The 19,624-nt window shown below is 40.9% G+C and overlaps 1 long non-coding RNA gene across 1 annotated transcript in view; it reads left to right on the top strand.

The window, feature by feature from the left end:
- Positions 1 to 11,301, top strand: part of LOC116782335 — a 40,503-nt gene extending 29,202 nt beyond the window's left edge. Inside the window, exon 3 of the long non-coding RNA XR_004355202.1 lies at positions 11,089 to 11,301. This is a non-coding gene — a long non-coding RNA (uncharacterized LOC116782335). The remainder of the gene's footprint in view (positions 1 to 11,088) is intronic.
- Positions 11,302 to 19,624: the final 8,323 nt, after the last annotated feature.

The following is a 19,624-nucleotide window of genomic DNA, read 5'->3' as shown; positions in this document are numbered from 1 at the left end:
CTGCTCCCTTCTCTCTGAACCGGACTGTTTGGAGGGACTGTGTTTCCTGGGATGTATCCCATTTCTTTTTCCATGGCAAGTGGCTGTGCCAGCACCACGAGGCATCCCAAGACATGTGCTGCCCTAGGAAGGCCTCACATAGCCAGACAGCACACCTGAGGAGGAAAATGAAAGGGTTAGTAACCCAAATTGGTACTTCCATGAGGCACAGGTAATTTCTAGACCCTCGGAAGATGCGTTATCATTGCTGCCAGTGAAATCTCCCAGAGCAGGAATTAGGGAGTCATTTCCAAGGAAATGCTGCAGTTTACTCTTTGGATCATCTCTTTTTGCTCTTATTTGGCACTCTAAGGAAATATGTACTGTTCACAGAAAGCTTAATCAAGTTACATTATATTTGTATGCTTTTACATGGAGTGAAGGTACTTTCTTGCATTTTAAAAGTATCCAATTCCCAGAAATAACTATTATCCTCTATACCACATCCCCATCCCAATTACAGTGACTTATTGTCTTATCCTAAACTCCTAGGTATTTGGTTGCTTTTTCATTTGATTGTTTATTTTTAACATGCCACAAGAAAACAGAGGTGGAAACACAATGATCCAATGAGTTAGAACGTGGGGTTCAATCTCCATATCAAATCTTCACAGTACTTTCAAGAGAAAACCTCTTTTAAGTATTTTCCAGTCCAGATTAAAGTGTCACCCCATGTCTGAGGAGGAGCCAGCACAGTCCAGAGCTTTTGCTCAGACAAGGCACAACAACCTAACTAACACAGTTCCCAGATGAGGCACTGACAAGGCTTTCCTGACTTCAGCCAATGTGTTCCTCTTGCTTTCCCATTCTTTCCCTCTAATTTTCCTTGGTCTTGGAGCAGCCAAACCAGGATATTCCAAGATGCTGTGCAAAGCAACTCCACAAGGAATGGTATTAGAGGGCACGTGGCTCTTGAAGTAGAGGAGGAAGAAAACCTTTTTGCTTAGCCGAGGAGCTATCAGTTCACATCCACTTGGAAAGACAATTAAAAGTGAACTTGGATTTTACCCCAAGTTCTGCCATAGTAGTGAGCTCAGAGACCATAAATAGGAGACCACCTCATCATCAGCCCCAAATCTGCTTTTCAGGGAAACCATTTTGCAAATTGGGTCATACTCACTAATAGTCTGGTGATGACCAACACTGCGCTGTTGCAAATGAAGCGTTCACCAAAAGCAGTTCAGCCAATGCTACTGCCAGGTCCAAACGGAAGACCAGGGCCTGAGGCTTTGTCTAAAATCAAAACTTTCTGTAATTTAGTGGAATTCAATTAACAAACCAAATTAATTAAACTAGTGCAAATGCCTGAGCAGGCCATCTAAAGCTCTTGTGCCTTAAGGCTTATTTACAGACAGTTTTGTGCTGCATTGACCATTGCTGCATAGCTTCTTTATATCAATGCAACTCATCTGAGGAGAGACCTCATTATATCACACCAGGGGATGCCCTGATTTAGCTAGAGTGATTTCCAAACACAGCTAATGAAAACAATACAAGCACTGTGTGTGTGAATTCAAACAACTACCCAATTGATTTAAGCTAAACTAGGTTTAGACAAAGTTAAGCTGTCCCTACAATATTGTGTTAGTCATAAATCACTGCATATGCTTTCACCTTCTCCAGCCAAGAAACAAATGGTCTCATTAGCAAGTAAGACTGCAGGACAAGATGTGCGTTAGCTCTGAGCTGCCATGAGTAGGCTCTGATCACAGCTAATGTGTTAGCTTAAGAGGAGTGTCATCAGCGCAGTGTGTTTACAGCACAAGTATACTGAGAACAGGGCCAGTTCTGCATGTCTCCTGATTTTAAATAATCCATATACTCAAACCACTTGCAGTTCATTGCTGAAAGGCTTAATCGTCAGGCAGCAGCAGCTCTTATCTTTCCTCCCCTGGGGCATCGCTCCACCATGACATGCTAGCAGCCATAAGCCACCTCATCCAGCACAACCAGGTAGGAAGATTAACGCAGAACCATGTCTGCTTTAATGTACTCAGCTTCTCACAGCACAGCCACAAACTAAATGATCCTGAGGGGCTTTGGCACCAAAGCTATGAGATTGTCTTAACCGTGACATGACTGCATGTCCCAGGGAGAGGCCTGCCTACAGTGAAGGGCTGCATAGCTGTGCTGCTTCTGGAGAAATTGGGAACTACGTAACATCTGTGTCTGTGGAATAGTTTGTTGACTTTTGCTGACTTTAACTGAGTACCGGAGATCAGGCCTTTGCTCCTGGCTCTGTCACCAGCCTAATGGTATCGTCCCAATCCCCTCCTGTGACTTGGCTTTTCTTCTGCCTTTGTCTCTCCTGTACGCGGAAGTCACAAATGTTTGGGGGCAGGAACCAACACTTCATCCTAAGAAGTTTTCAAGCCTAAACTGGATGAAGCCCTGAGCAGCCAGGTCTGGCCTCAGAGCCAACCTGCTGTGAGCAGGAGATTGGAGCATAGACCTCCCAAGATCCCTCCCAACCTCACCTATCCCATGGTGCTGCGATTCACAGCAAATAGCACATGGAGTCAGTGTGGGTTTGGGAGAAAGGGGATAGAAAAGGCTTCAAAGAACAAATTTTTTGGTTGCCAGATCATCCTTATTACAAAAGGAGAACATATCTTTCTATTCTTAAATACATAGAATTCATCAAATTAAATGGAAAAGTCTATCTGGACATTCAACAAAGTGTTTACCTCATGGAGTGCTTTGGGAAGCAATAGTAAATGAACAACAAATTCTGGCTTCTGTGATTTCAGGTCAAGACTTTTAACCTTTAGTGTTAGAGTTTTAACTTGCCTGTACAAACCAGAAAAATTAAACTACAGCTGCTTCAGCTACGAGTAGCTTAGGCCATGGAAGTTTGAAATTAGACCAATATAAATTAAACCACTGTGAAGGTCCAAGGTCACCTCCTGTATATAGCCTCCTTCCTAACATGATCAATTCATTTCCTCTGAAGACTCAGAAGAATAGTATCAGTAACCACAGCAACACCGAAACGTAAGTATAATTTTTAGCTCTGTGATGTAGGCTGCACAAAATAAGAGAACACATTTTAAAAGTTCTCATCACAACCTACTTTATTTTTTCATGGGTTTATTTTAATAACAAAACATGTATCTGGGATTTTTTTAATAATTCTTAACATTTTCATTGGCAGATGACTGGTATGCATTCATTGTAGCTCACACTGAGGAAGTGAATGAAGCTTCAGCTTTTCTGCCTCCCACTGCATTCTTCTCAGCACTGAGGAAATAAATTTGGTCCCCGCCCTCATCTTTTCTGGACTCAAAGCAGAGTTTGAAACCCCTGTTGCAAATTGTGGAAGAGACCCAAACAGTATTTCTGCATCGCACCACCGAGCCCAATGGGTCTCAAATATCCAAATCAGTGGCTTCCTGCCACTCCTCCTGCAGCTGGAGAACAGCCTAGGTCCATGCATGAGTGCTTGTCCATGCATGCAATGGGCCCTGTGGCATCAGGATATGTTCAATGAGACCTCAGTACCGTGTGCTGCACTCTGCAGTGTTAGTTTTATGATTGGACTTGATGATCTTAAAGGTCTTTTGCAACCTAAATGAGTCTATGGATTCTATGGAAAGTTTCTTTTTTAGCCAAATACATTAAAAAAAAGATAAATAAAATAAATACTGGTCTTCACAGTACAGAATCACTTTCACTGAAAGACTTGAATAGGATCAAAACCGGAAAAGAAGAAATTGAATGAAATCCTGTGAGGTCCTTATGTACTACTGCTTTTATGCAACTAAGAGATATTTATTTATCACATGTCACTCTAGAAGGAAATGCTATTACATGAAAGTACAGCTACGACCTTCCTCAAAATACTTATCTGATACTTTCTCACTTCCAGCAAGAGATTTAATAGCTCCCACAAAGATTCAAAAGTCTTTGAATATCTCTGTATCCATGTCTTCATTTTTACCTATTTTTAAATGAGTTATTAATCCATGAGCAAGTGTGTTCTTTAACCCTTCTTACCTTCGAAAAGTCTTTAGTGTTGGATCTTCCTGAAAGCCTTCTGAAAACCCAAGTACATGAACCAGATTGCCTTAACTCCCATGCTAATTTGATAAGGATGGCCTTACTTCAATCTTGAACCACAGCAGTTTGATGGTGGGGTTTTTTGTTGGTCTTCCTACAGATGCTGTTGAGAGGGATCATGCATTTGTTCAAATCTGCAGTATTTTCAGGCAATTCTTATGTCACCTGTGAACGCTCCACCCTTTCATCTATTTCCTTTCAAATACATATTTATATTGTTTTTTGTTGATTTTGGTTGTTTGTTGTTGTTTTTTTTAATTGAATACTGTGGCTTTGACAGTAAGATTTTAAAACAAGGCCTGAGCTCATCTCCAGATTCAGTGGAGAGATGCTGCTCCACCTGCCTTTTCTGTGAATAGCTCCTCTACAATGCAGTCTACAAATGTATTCCAGGCATTGCTTTGCAATCATACTGCAGGTACTAAATATATATAAAGCAACTCACATATCTCATTCTTATTGGGTTTTCTGCATCATTGTAGTCATTCTATCCATCCATCCTGGGCTATAGCACAGTCTTAACACTGCATTTTTGCTATTGAGAGCTGGAGTTTTTGTGAGTGGTGACTTTGTGTTTTTAGTCAATCACTTAAACTATTTATCTGATTAGCCTGCATGTCTTCTTTAACATAGAGTAGCACTATCAGAGTTGGGCAGCCACTCTTTTTTCTTTTTTTGGTAATATTTTTTTCCTAGTTATTACAATATTGCAATTACTATGGTTTTCCTTTCTGGTTCAGAGGTGTCTACCATGGCAACTTTCAAATTTAAAATCAAACATACCTGTTCCCTATTTCAGCTTTTAGAGTTCTCGTATTTCAGTGGAAGCACACACCCTTTGATACAGTTACCTCTGTGTGTGTGTGTGTGTGTGTGTGTGCATAGTCACATGCTCATGCAGCTTGTTTAAATAGAAATATTTTTCTTCCAGACTATTCTTCACTGTTTCTTTCCTGGGTTATCAGTCTCTACACTACACTCATCTGAAGCTCTTATTTTTCTTTCATGCCAGAGGACATGCCTTTCAGACGCTATAGCTCTTGGCTTTCTCACTTTATTATAATCTCCCATACAGCTCTTTTCAGTTTGAATGCCACTTTTCATTTCTACCATTTCTAATGTAGAACCCACATTTTCAAAAGCTTTTCACTGGTGTGAAATCTGCATGATTTCTTTCCCTCATTTCTTAAATCAAAACCTGAGACTGATTGTCAGTCTTTCTATGCTGCCACGGGGCACTGGGAGCAAAGACTGTCATAGGAAAAGGGAGACCACCCTGCAGATACTCCCTAAAAGTTTGTGTAGAGATCTATAAGATCTCCCACTATTGCGTCCAGCTGGCATCACAAACCCAGTTATCTAAACACTTGGCAAACAAAGCATCTTTCATTTTAACTTGCCTCTTCCCATCCACAGGGAGAAATTTCCTATAGGACTTCCTAAAGGAGTATCTCCAGTGCAGAGCCCTCACTTGGCAGAAGGGATCTACTAACAGGATAATTTCCCTCTCTGACAGCTTTCTGCCTTTCTGCCATTAAAGTGTTTTCACCTGCAACAATCTGTGTAACTGGCCTAGAGGTGAGATTTTTCTATTATTTACCTCAAAGTCTTGATGATGAATCTTTTTCCTGATTCCCAGTTTTAATTTTTCACTAAAATAGTTTTCTTTATTTTCCTCTCAGTGTCACTAGAGAGCAGTTTGTACTGAACTGAGCCCTTTTTTCCCAAATGGAAGACTTCTCTCCTCTTATAAACTAGGATTTAAATCCATGGGGACTTAAACCTGCAGTACAATGAAAGTCAAACTATATCAATTATGTGTTATCCTGCAGAAGACTCTTCTGGTACCTGAACAAAGAGAATATGACAAAGCCCGAGAAGTGTTTATCAGATTTGAGAGATTGTATAACAGCGAGAGGTGGTGAACAGTGGGTAGATAGCATTTATACTATGAATATGTGAATCATAAGCTTCTTCAAACTAAGCTTTAACACCGGAAACTTATACCAAAAGTACTGTCTGCTTGTCTTCAGAAGCAGGGAGGGGGTTTTCGTCAAACAGACAGCTATAGAACCTTTTATTTCACCAAAGAAATGTCAGGGGAGAGAAGGGAAGAGGCACAATTACTGACAAAAATGGTGAAAATTAGTAGAAAAAACATATTTTGAACCTAACATGCAGATAGACCCAGTATCTTGTCAAGATGCTGTCAGGATGTGTTGAGCTGGGGAAGTTCATCCCCACAACCAGAGTCTCTGATAACAAAAAAGCTGCAGCAGTGTCTCTGGTGGGTGCCTGATAGCAAAGCTGTCATTGTCCCACACAGTGCTAGGGCTTGTAGTTTGCGCCAGTGCAGGACATCAGGCTCACTGGGAGGCTTTGCACTGACTTTGGCACCTGGTGTCTGGCTCCCAATCAGCCTGTACAAAAGGTATCTCTATAAACAACTTATTCTCTCTTTGTGGTACAGACTCCTTGGAATTAAAAAAAAAAGAAAAGTTCTATTTACAAATAGAAAATTGTTGAAAATTATGTGGGAATGGCAATTACACTCCTCCTGACTTTGGCCCAAAGTAGGGAGGACTCCTTTTTTTTCCCAGGAATTCCTGTCTGCCATTATGGGGAAACATTGAAGCCCTGGACTGACTTGATCAAAGCCTTGCTATGCTGCCAAAGTTGCTAATAATTCATGATGTGTAAGAGACTGAAACCTGTCACAAAGTACATTTTTAAAAAATGTTGACTATATTCTTTATATCAGCACTTAGGCATATCCTTTAATTGCTTAGCAGCTGCCAGTTTAATGCTTAAAACATGATTTAATCCAGTGAGTCAATGAATCAATTCCTGAACATGTGCTTCCAAGGGATGTGCTCATTGAAATGTCTGACAAACAGTTTCTGTGACCTCTTCATTCACATCACGATGCACATTCCATAAGTAAGCTGAAACTTTAGGTCCACTTAAGTGATGCACTCTGAGTAACAGCAGACAAATCCACTAAGTCATCTCCTAATCTCTTAATATTTATGTCTCTTCCATTGAATCTCAATTGTGCATACTCTGATCTCAATGTGAAGCATTTGGGATTAATGTTCACATTTTAAAAAGCTAGTTCTGGTGACCTCAGGGCCAGCTTGAGAAACTTGACCTGAAACTGGATACAGGATCTCATTTGCAGATGGCACAGAGCTTCCTACTCCAAATATCAGACAAATTCTTCTTGACTTCTCTGATGGAAGTCTAATCTGTGAGTAGTTGTTTGTGACTGACTGTTCCTGCCTTGTCACTTTTATTCCAGGATGGGCTATAGGGCGGTGGGATAAAGCAGGAAAGCTCAAGTAGAGATAGTGACCTGCTTTTGCCTACTGGCCCATTAAGTATCTCAAAATATTCCAAGTCTGATTAACCCTTTCAATTTCTGTTCACTCAGGAGACAGCAGAGTCTATTCATACCTGAGGGCAAGAACATTGCCGCATCTGCTCTCTCCTGCAAGCTGTTCTGCACCAAATAGGCCCATCAGCCATTGCCTCAGGTATGCAAGGGAATGGCATATAATGGGAATGCTGAAGCTTTCAGTGTTATAGGAGTAGTGCCTATCTACAGGCTTTGAGATATGCAGCAAGCTGGCCAAGTCCTGAGCTGTCTGGGGCTGGCCTACAATCAAAGGAGAAAAAAGCTCTCTCACCAAAACTGAGCCTGCCATTGGAAAGGTGAAGTTCCCGTCAGCTACTAGCAGCAACAGGGAAAGAGAAAGAGGCCTTGAAAAGAAGCAGTGTCTGATGGAGCTCTCAGACTTGCACATCAAAATAACAAGGCTAAATAATAAGCTATATGCCCTTCTGTGTAAGAGATAGTTTTTGGAGTCATAGGTGGTGGGTTTCTTCCTCATCTCATTAAAGAAAATCTTAAGCTTTGGATATGAGATTGTATCACAAGCAGCCTTAATGAACTTCACATCACAACTCTATTCTCTGATCTTAATAACACACAGTTTGTAAACACAATCATCCTGTTGCCTCTGTTTTGAGATAATCAGAATTCTTTCAGATGTTTGGAAAACTGAATTACTTTCGTTGTTGATCATAACTGTGGGTTTTGTCACTAGAATTGAGATGTGAGAGGAAAGTGCGCAAAAAATACTGTAAACACACCAATCAAAAGGGAAATCATTCTCTGCCATGGGTAGAATTTTACATATTCATTGAAAAGAAGCTGAGAAATAATTCTGCAATTACCGGCTTCTTCGCGTCAGATAAAGGGGACAAATATAAAAACAAACCTTGAAATCCCAAGTATGTATATTTAAATTCTTACTGGTGTTGCTTATGAGAGCCAAACTTAATATTCAAGGTCAAAACAAAACTTGTATAGAAAATCTCTAAGTCAAGATTTCTCATTAATCTGATTGATTGAAAAAATAGCTTGGGAAAGAAGGAACATGCTTTTTTCCTCCTAAACATAAGATCAGTACATTTAATGTCAATGTTTCTGGAGTTTTAGATCAACTGAATGAAAGGAATTGATTTTTAGGGGTTGGGAGTTGGCACGTTTGCTAAATCCAACAATTTTTGTCAAGGACTCAAGGTGTGTACTTAGGAAATGAGATGTCTCAAGTGATTTGTCAGCTTTGAAGGACACTGGCCAAGATCTGCATTTGAGTATTTGATCATTCCAATGGCTCCTCAAATTCTTTGTAACCATAATGAAATGTAGGGCACAGTTGGTAACAATTGCCCATTTATTAGTAGTTTTGTTATGTAGTTTTTATTATTTAAAACAAAAACTCTGGATTTGTAAAATGGAACCCAAAGCGGAAAATCAAGGTTCTTGGTGCCATCAAAGAGAAGCTGTAGGCTCATACGACTGAAGATCAAGGTCCTTTTAGGAGATTCAAACCACACTCTAATATCAGAGACGATGATCAAAATACAATCCATTGCACCATTGAAATGGAAAATAAATGTTGGAATCATGCTCAGATGAGAGTTGAGATATAAGAAAAAATTGCAGGTTTTCTGCATTTTGTCAAACTGTTTTCGCTGTTAAACAATCTCCAGAGGTGCTGAAGTCCAAACATACCTCTCCACTAGCACTTTTAGAACTATGATAATTTCATTTAAAGTCCTTGAATACAAGATATTGTTACAAGCAACGAAGCAAAGTTAAGACAACTGCAGAAAGAGTGGCAGTGATTGCTAATATTATGCACAGTGGTACATGTCAGTCTTGAATTCTGCTCTAGATGAAATGAGTAGGATAATAGGCTGAGTAACCTGCTATACTATGTAGAAATTAGTAACCAAACCACTCAGTGCACAGATAGAAGGACACAGAACTTTAAATGTCTTTCCAGCTCTTTCAATTCATTAAGACAATTTTAAACATCAGTCCTATTACTGAAGCCTCAATTTAAATGACAGTAGGCCTTTACTCAAAATCACAGCAGATGCAGCAATTTTCTAAGTACAGGTCAAAAGGTTCCAGAGCTGTTGCAAATGTTCCTACAGATTTCAGACTTCAGAGGTATTCATGTCACATAACTTCAGCTGTCTAAAAGTCAGCATTTTGGGGTACCTCATCTCCCATATTTGGCACTTCCCATAACACCATGTTGCCAACGCTGACTTTTCAGCTGTAACCAGCACATGATACAGATGGAATTAACTGCATAATGGAAATACTGGATTTAGAAATAATTCTTTGTTAGAAGAAGCCAAGTTTCAGGGTTAATAACATAGAGGGAAATCAACCCAGCAAGATAGATGAAATATATAATCAGTGAAGTCATGTTGCTCAAAACAGTGCTTCGATAACTTCTACTTTTTAACTACTGTCGTAAACAAATCAATAGATATCAGTCAATTTATCATTCTCTGTGGTTAGAGATTAATTCCTGGGAAATGACTGCAATATCTCAGCAAGATTAAATAGTATTAAATAATTATTCCATGTGAAATAATGCTCCTCACCAGCACTGCCAACAACTCTGAACGTTATTTTGCCCAAGCAGAGATTAAAAGTTCTGGTCTATATTCCATTATTTTGGCCTCATTTGTTCAAATGTAAGGATGTACTCTACAGTCATAACAGTGTTTAATTAGTGAAAATGCCTTTTGGGTTTATCAGCTGATGCTTCTATCTCAAGGTGTGGTTAGCAAAGGAGATAAGAGTAGCTAACCCAGAGTAGGCAGCAGCTGCAGAGTATACATGTACATTTAGGCATATGCTGAGAGAAGTCTACATGTGACTTGGGCACTGAGGGCTCACTGCGGTCAGCAGAGACGTAGAATTCAGATTAGGTGTTAAGTGCTCTCTGACATATCTGGTCCCAAGTGCTGCTACACAGGTCATTAATCTCCCATGGGTTCCTGTAGCACGTGTATCAGCCCACATCGATGTCTTGGATACTCAAGGACATCTTGATCAGCACGAGGCTCCTATATGCAGACAACTGGATTGAATTCTGAGGAAGCACAGCCAGCAGACCCCGGAGAATAATTCAGTTCACCCTGACGTATTTGCCTACTCTTTGGCTCAGTTCTCCATACACAAGGATTTAGTGCTCTTTGGGATGCCGTGAGACACCCAAGACATCCACTCATGGCTGGCAGCATTCCCCATGACCTACAAGGGACCATGGCCTGCTGGATGCCAGGCAACTTAAACAACACTGTGTTCTGTCAGCGAACCAGGCATGCAAGTCTCTAGTGCCTGAACACTGAGCAGCTCTCTCCAGCCCAAGGATGTCTCAGCTGGGATGCTGTTACCTGCGGTGGGATCCTTGGCACTGCAGCTCTCAATCTCCTACACTGAGGTTTCGTAATTTCAAACTAAGTCCTACCCTGAATGCTGGTCAATTGTATCTTGTCTTTACTGTCTTGCAGAAGAAGCTGGAGAGGCATCTGGGGACTTTGATTTCTCAAGGGATTAACAATACTCATGTATCCAAAAGGCCTGGAGAAATTCTCTTTTCTACTTTTTCACAGGTGCAGGGAACACTGGGAGAAGTTGATGATGCCTGCAGCTCTCAAGCAGAGGACCCGTAAGTAAACTTTACCTGAAATCACCTCTCCTCCCCTGACCTACCCTCCTTTCCCATAGCACATTGATCAGATGAGTCTTCAATATCACAACCCAGTCTCACCTGAAAGGCATCTGCCTCTTACTCCACATGCTACAAAATCAAGGTGCGAAGGAGGAACAGCCAAATTGAAGGAGGGAAGGGGAAGCATGTTGGGGAGTTTTTTGAGAGATTGATAACTCCACTAAATTCACTCTTGCTGTAATCCCACTCCCTGTAATAAACTGCAGAGACAAACTCACCCCAATGCCCTGGTGCTCTCATATGGGCCCAAACCAAAAGCTATGGAAATCAATGAATCTTCATTCCATGACTTTAATGATCTTGAAACGACCTTGGCATAATTTTTCCTGCTTCCCATTTTTTCTTCTCTATTTTCCCTCTGCTGCAAGATTTTACAGCTTCAAATATGCTGTGAATTATGGCAACCAGCTACAGAAATCTGATTATTCAGGCCTGTTCTGCCAGATAATCCATATGTGCAAATCAGTCTGAAAACAGGAGTTTAGCCCTGCTGAAATTAAGCTGAGAGAAAACAGAATGGAACTACCCCTTAAAATGTAGATCTGCTACTGAATTTTAAAAAGATGTGGCCATGGTAAACCTGTTCCATCTGTGATACTCTCCTATAAATAATGCTTTTTTCTCTGGGTTTGCATGTCTTCATAAATCTAGTGCAAGTTGACCATGTTCAATTTTAGCTACAAATGCTAAAATCCTTTATTAATCCATTGAACCAGCCCCAAGTGACACTTCGCTTCTTATTTCAAAATTAGAGTGGCTGGACCAGGCTTATATCTGAGTAAAAAGGTAAATCACTTTCCGTGTTTCTCCTACCGTGGGAGGCCATGATAGTTGATGTATCCAGTCACAATGCACCAAGCTAATTTGTATTATCCAGGCAACCCAAAAAGCATGATAATGGCTTTGAATAAGTACAGCTGGGAACTTGTTATGAGTTAGCCAAACCAAGATGAAAAGTGCTGCCCTTTTTTCCCAACCTCCTGTGTTGAAACACATTTCAAAAAAGACAACAAGAAGAGAGAAAGAGAAAAAAGAAAAAAAAAACAAACACAAAACCAAACAAAAACAAACAACCCCCCCAAAACAAAAAACCCACAACAACTCAGAATCAGAAAAATATTTCTGTTTTTCCTTAGCGTAATATTTATACTTCTATACATCCATAATACCCATTTACAGACACAACATATAGACAGGAAGATGAAGCACTGCTTAGGAAAGGATAAAGCTAGAGAGAAGCACGGGATGAAGGGAAGTCAAATTCATTCAAAAATACAAAAATCATCTCATGAGTGAATAAACTGAAGGTGGGCCAGCAGGAAACCTGTGGAAGATACTCAGAACCAGCTCAGAGCAGGTGAGGCGTCAGCTGAGACCTGCTTATCCCCATTGTCCTTAAGAACATATTGGGTAAACATGTTTCAGGGATGGCATAGTTACAGTTCATTTTTCCTTGCATAAAAGGATTAGTAGGTGACCTGTAAGGAGCCATCCAGCCCTGTTTTTTCCAACTATAATTCTCAGTTACATAGGAAACTGGAACAAGAAAAGGGGCCAGTATGTCCAATATCGCACATGGATTCCCACCCCACACTTAGAAGTATAGCATGTCCCATGACATCCACAAACTTTGACACTGCCAGGAAAAACATTTGTTTAAAAGGGTACTGATTCTGATTTCATTTAAAACAAATAGCAGTTGGTTTCCTATGCTCTTCCATGTAACCTAACAAGGCATTGTTGAAATGGCCTCTTCAATAAAGGCGTGAAAGATTTCTTTGGCTGAAAACTGTTAAATATTATAGTTGACTTACAACGAAAGGCATGAGTAGAAAGCAAGCTCTGTTGCACTGATTTCTAAGCACATGGCAATGGTCATCTCCTACGACCAGGATGAGAGTTTGCAGACTTCCAAACTGAGGTTTGTTGCAGAAATAATCTGCTGGGTTTCTGTGCTGGGTTTAAAGGTAAACCGGCAGGAGAAATGAACCCCAACTCCAAAGAGATTATAAGTCAGAGTTACAATTTAATAAAAATAATACCATAAATACAATTACATGGAAAACAACTGGTTTAACCCACAAAACCCAGCTGTATAACCTGGCACCCTGAGGCACGAACAAAATGTTGTTCATTGGCCCCTGTGCTGAGCCCCACGTGGTCCCCTGAATCTAAAAGTAAAAGGAGAGAAAAAACCTATTGGTGCAAGTGATGGTCGCAGTCTGTTTGAGAGTGGTGGTCACAGTCTGGTCAAGGTTCTAGTCCTCCTCTGGATCCCACAAGTGGTACCAGAAGTCCAAAGACCCCAAGACTATATACACTCAGGTTCAGGCAGGAATGCCCAGTGCCTCCCCCAGGGCAATCACCCACCACAATGGGTGATTGTAAGTCATGGGTATGAGGACAGGAGCATCCTCCTATCTCACAGGCCTCTTAACAGCCAGCTTATAGCTTGCGGGGCCAAGTGTGCTCTGGGCAGCTGCTGCAAATGGTCTATTGTTAACAGTTTCTAGGAAATGGCATGGAGAGTGTAGAATACACAGTTTGGGTTACACGCACACAGTGATGAACTGGTCCCAGCTGTTCTAACTAGGACAATTTCCTGTTCTGCTATACCCAGGTAAATATTGAGCAGTTTCATTGACTTCAACAGAGGTTGAAGATAGAGTGTTACTTGTATTAGATGGAAGTCCACTGGAGTAATTTCCTTGGTTTTGAAGGACCATGGGATCAGGCCTTTTTACTCAGGAATTCCTGAGTCAGAAACAGGCTAGGAGAGTTAAACTCAGATTTTATCCTCAGAGTGTTGCACATAGTACATATTCAGCACCCAGGACACCTGGAATACAAGTCTCATTCTCTTAACAGTGAAGAACTGACCTTTTACTGTCCCCTGTAAAATAAAATATTGAATCATTTATTAAATTATTGTTACTAGGGTTGTCAAATAGACAAATTCTCAGTAAATGACTGAGAATTATTTTTTTCACCTTTACATCCTGTTTTGTTCCAGCTATGCAGCATGTGCCCTTGCATACCAACTAGACGAGGATCTGTTGCATGGTGTAGCAGCAGTGACGTGTTGTTTTGTTTAAGGGGCTCTATACTCAGTGAAGGGACCAGGATTTTGCAGGGTACTTAATGACCTTCCTTTCTTTTGAGTTCTCAGCTTTACCTATTGGTTGGGGAGACAGTGAACAGGGCAGTGAGTGTTTCTCTGCTTTATCTCAACAAAATCTAAGTGGGTCACTGGAAGGCTTAGCTGAAGGGGTTGAGGACTTTTTATCCATCAAGACGCCCATTTATTTCAGTCCTCTCAAGCTGAAGTAATTATAGAATGACTAGATTTCTGATCCTAGTTCCACTACTAGTGGGAATTTATCCGCACTCCAAAAGCTGCCAGCTTCAACCAGCAGGCTGGGACAAAGGGCAAACAGGCAGCACAAGATGAGTATCATGGCTATCCTGCTACCAGTACCTGAGATAGCTGGCTATAGCTAGCCTGCATATTTGCCCTGCATGACCCTTACTTCTGAGGCTGTTTGATAGACACTTTTTCAGACAGACCAAAACCATGACAGTCCCTCCAGAAAGAACTCTTTGAAATAAAAATTAAATCTTATACATAATCTTGTGGACTACAAATTTATGTTACTTAGGCTTTGTAAGTAAACAGAGAACATCAGCTACTAGATTACCATTCTGCATCAACTCCTGAGCAGCCAGTGCTTTACAGATTGCGACTCAGTAGGTGACACGATATTGTTCATTAAGTTTGGTGGGAAATGACACTACATTTTTCACAGTGTTTGAATGTGATTTGTCCACAGCACAAGTACATGGTGAACGCTGCAATTGCCATTTCTCACTAATTATGTGGAAAAATCCAGCAAGGGAAAAAGAAATGCCTGTAATAGGTTTTTAGCTAACAAGAAAAGGAAAAGGACATGAAAGGTAAATGTAAATATCCACAAATAAATAGAATATTTTCTCCATCCGTAAAAAAGCAGAACTATTACCAGAAAATTGTTTTTTGCCTTCAAGGGCTTTGAGGAAAGAAAAGGGAAGGTTAGATTGATAGCAAATTGCAGGCTACTGAGTCAGTGCACAGAGCATGAGGAAACATGCCCAAGGCATGGCTGCTCAGGCAAAGCTGCTAGTTCGTAAAGTTGATTGAACAGGACAACAAACAAGGATGTGTTCAGGTGCTCTGGTTCCCACAACAGGCTATGTGGGCAAAGGCTTTTATGGGATTGCATTCAGAAGATTACACCCGAGATGTCAGTAATTCTGGTTCAGAAAGAAGATTAAAAATAACATTAATTAGGGTTGTAGCTATGTTATTATCTTCGTGCCTGTAATTTCAAGCACAAAATGGTCAGAGTGAATTTTCCCTCTCTTGCCTATTGTTCTTACAAATTAGTTCTGGGTATCACCACAAGTAACGACCACAGGAGCATTTAGAAGCGTTAAATGCAAGAAGAGTTTAGCCCTGCTGTTGGAATTGACCCCCCAGGAGAGGAGTTCAGCCAATGGAACAGCTATGTTTCATAACAGGGGAAAAAAATGTTTGTATTCCATTTTTAGAGCTCACCCATTTTGCATTTCTTTTTCACAATCCTGTTAGCCAAAAAACCCTAAATGCATAATAAATGGTAGTACAATTTTTAAAAATTTTATTGTATGTACCAATTTTTGACATCTTTAAGGGGCATATTTTGCAGATGAGTTATAAGCACTGGTTTTATGCACTAATAATTAGTGGAAAAGAAACATCCTGACATCTTTAGCCCCAACCACCAGTGTCCCCTTCAAGGCACTGAACTCTCCTAAATTCATTTGGAGTTTATTGGAGTGGTCTTTCAGGTCTAGGAAGTAGGATGCAGTATAAAACAGACTCAGAGCAAGCCCATGCAGGACCCCAACTAACAGCAGGTTTAATTCTGACATATGCAAGCCAAAATGTCTGCAACAGGCTGACAACAGTCATCAGCAAAAACATAAGGAAAACCATATTTTTCTGGGCATCTTAATTACTCTCAGGAAAGAAAATCCCAATCCTGGACCAATTTTAAGGTAAGATGAGCACTTACCATAGGCAATCCCACTAGTGACTCAGGAAGGTAAACATCTTGATGTTGCCCCTTAATGCCTCCTCAGATTTGTACAGAACCACAAAAGTGTTCCTTGAGTCCCTCATCCTCAGCCCTTCTTCTCTGACCTTGCTAAAATACATTTTATTTCCTGTTTTTGCCTTTTCCCTCTACCCTCTGAATTTGCCTGAGGTCTGAGAGTGGGCTCTTCACCCTCAGTCCTGGTTGATGTCCCTGGTTTTGACTGCCTGGCTGTTATCTGAACTCCTGCCCAGTTCCAACTCAAAACACAGTTCCAGCAGTCATGTGAGGAGTTTGGCCTTTAGTGCAAATTGATTCCATTTCTAACTCTTGTCATGGAGGAATAAAGTATGGAGACATGAGCAGGCAGCGGGGAGGGAGGGCCAGATGAAAAAATAAATTGCTGTTTTAAAGAAAAAAAGCAGTAACTTGGGGTAGAGGAGTGGAGCTGTGGGGTGTGGGAATCTGAGTCACAGCTTTTCAACAAACAATTCTGGTAATTTTGTGAACATCTTTAAAATTCTTAACCCCACCCCACTCCCTTGAGCTGCTGCCCTTCAAAATAATCACTTTAAAAGGGCTACTAGCAGATAGTCCCTGCCAAGTATGAGGGACGAGCAACCTGCTGCACAGTGACCATGGAAGCTGACAGGCAGAGTACACACGGCACACAGAGAGCTGGAGCTCAGGGCCGTAACATCTTGAGGGACAGGAGAGATAAGGACTTTGGATCCCTATTCCTCCATCCCGTGCTTCACCCTGAGCCAAGATGCTTCAAATATCTGGTTAGTGACATCTTGCTCTGGCTCCTGCAATTCTCTGCTGGCACATCTGACCTTTAATTTGGAAAGGAAACATTCAGCCTGGCCTTCTACCTTGGAAAGGATGCTGATGCCTGTCACGTATTTTCACTTGGAATGGAGTGGTCTCATTAATACAGTAGATAGCTGGGGTGACTCATGGGAAAAACTAGATGGATATTTTGGAAACGGTGATTCCTAACTAAAAGCTCAGCTGGGAAGGACTTTCCATGTTTGTGAGTCTGCAGTTAGTTTGGTATTTATTTAGCTGCTAGTATGTGTGAGTTCCTCTGATCCTAAACAAGCTCCAGCACACTCAGGGCTTTAAATGTTCCTGTCTCAGAGCATGGCATTGCCTTTGACCTTGATGGAGCTGGAGTATGCCTGGCTATGGGATAAGCCCAGAATGTCCTTCAGAAGAGGACAGCATCTTCCATCACACACTACATCAGCAGCAGCGGGGGCCCAGGAGGCTCATGCCAGGGTCGTAAAGGTCTTTCAGGGGACACTGTCCATGGACCAGGCACTGTACTGGAAGGGCAGACAATATAGAGCAGAGCACAGTCCCAGAGCAAACATGTTGTCACTTGGCACAATCAAGTGTTGTGGGTTTTAAGCTGACGAGACCTATGTATGAGATACAGCATATGGCACACCAGAGGCTGTGGCTACATGGTCAGGGACAGCCTTTGGGACAGCAGGGGTGGACAGCCCACTGTATTCTTCTAGTCAGGCTTTGTGCTAAAAGTACTGCAGAAGAGAGTAAAGGACTCCTTGTATGCAGAAAGAGATGCATTTTGGATGGTAGTACACTGTCTAATTTTTAAGAGGGCCTTCTAAATGCTTTTCCTTATGTCAAATAAAGTAACAAAGAGTAACAATGGGTAGGAACAAGAGCTTACTCACTCCTACAGCAACTGAAAAATTCACATGTCTTGCAATAGAATAATACATGCCCTTGATGACATGGTTATTTTTCTCCTATCATTTACTTTAGGGAGGATGGCTTATATGCCTCCTCTGCATTACTATATATATATTATTACTTCTCCATGATTTTTGAGTGTCATTTATGCTGAGTTGGAGAAGAGTAGGAGAAGAAATGGCAGAGACTCATTAAATACAGTGCTCCAGATAATCAACAGTGATTAAGTAGTCCCGGTAGCCACATTTTCTGAGGATCTCACAGTCTTTTCTCAATGTATACTTCATCTCAGAGCATTTCTGTAATATTTTCTAAACTCACATAACAGAGAAATAATTAAAATACAGATAGTGAGTCTCATTTGCTTATCCATTACGGCACATCTGTACAAGGAAATAAAACAGCTGAGGAACTCTTATCTAACCAACTGGCTCAGCACAGTCTATATCCATGTAGATATGCTCCTCCATCCATGTACTAAAACAGAGTTGCCTCATCCAAACTGCCTGCAGGGAGCAGAATTATAGAATCATAGAATCATTTAGGTTGGAAAAGACCATTAAGACCATCGAGTCAGACTGTTAACTAAGCACTGTCAAGTACACCACTAAACCATGTCCCTAATAGTCCTAGACTGTGCTAAATCAGAGTTTGTCTGACACATCAACAGCTAGCCCAGGTCAAAACAATGTGGGAAGTGTTCTATGAACTTGGCACCAATTGAGGTGATGGTGGGACGGTCACTCTGAGCACCCTGAGCCGCCATTTGGGAGCACCTGCTTCCTAGGCAAGGCTGTGGATGAAGCCAGGCAGCAGCAACTATGCACAGTGACTGTTTGGAGTTGTCAGTTGCAGACAGCAATGCCACGAAAAGTGACAGCATTCTTGAGGACACTTTATCAAAAATGACACATATCAGAGCTCCTGTGATCAACACCATCTGATAGATTACAGCAACAGTTTTCTGCAAAGAGTGCATGTGTAGAATTAACAGAAACATGACCTTGGTTGGTTTGCAAGTTACTGCAATAAGCCTGTGACAACTTTGTATTAGTTTAGTGCAAAACCCATCAGCAGTTGCATTAGAAGTGAACAGAGCTCTTCCTGTAGCCACTAGTATGTATCCTCTGCGATCATTTTCCCCTTATATAATATGTATATACATATATATTGATACCATCATTCAGTGCTTTCTCTGGACAGAAAACAGATCAGCACTTCCTAAAGCCTGGCACAAAATCACTGAGCAGATAACCCTCTATCAAAATCTTTCCTGGTGAGACCATATTCATCAAATATGAAGAAAAAATCTGACAAGGTAAAACAATTTTTCAATATATCTGTTAAGTACTGCACTTCTTGAGAATCAAAAGTAAAAAATAGCACAAGCAACAGGTGGAGAACATCAGACAGTATGGGTTAGTAATGCCACCCTCCCTGATACTACATGGATGTCAGGACCCAGTGAAACAAAAAAAAAGATATTTTAAAATATACCTCATTTGATTGCTACTCAATGAATAATATTAGGAGTTCACAGATGAATATGCAGAAAGTATTTAATTTTACATTTATAGA

Source organism: Chiroxiphia lanceolata, chromosome 2, assembly GCF_009829145.1.
Source record: "Chiroxiphia lanceolata isolate bChiLan1 chromosome 2, bChiLan1.pri, whole genome shotgun sequence".
Lineage (NCBI taxonomy): Eukaryota > Metazoa > Chordata > Aves > Passeriformes > Pipridae > Chiroxiphia > Chiroxiphia lanceolata.
Note: the sequence above shows the minus strand (reverse complement) of the source record. Positions and strands in the feature narration are given on the sequence as shown.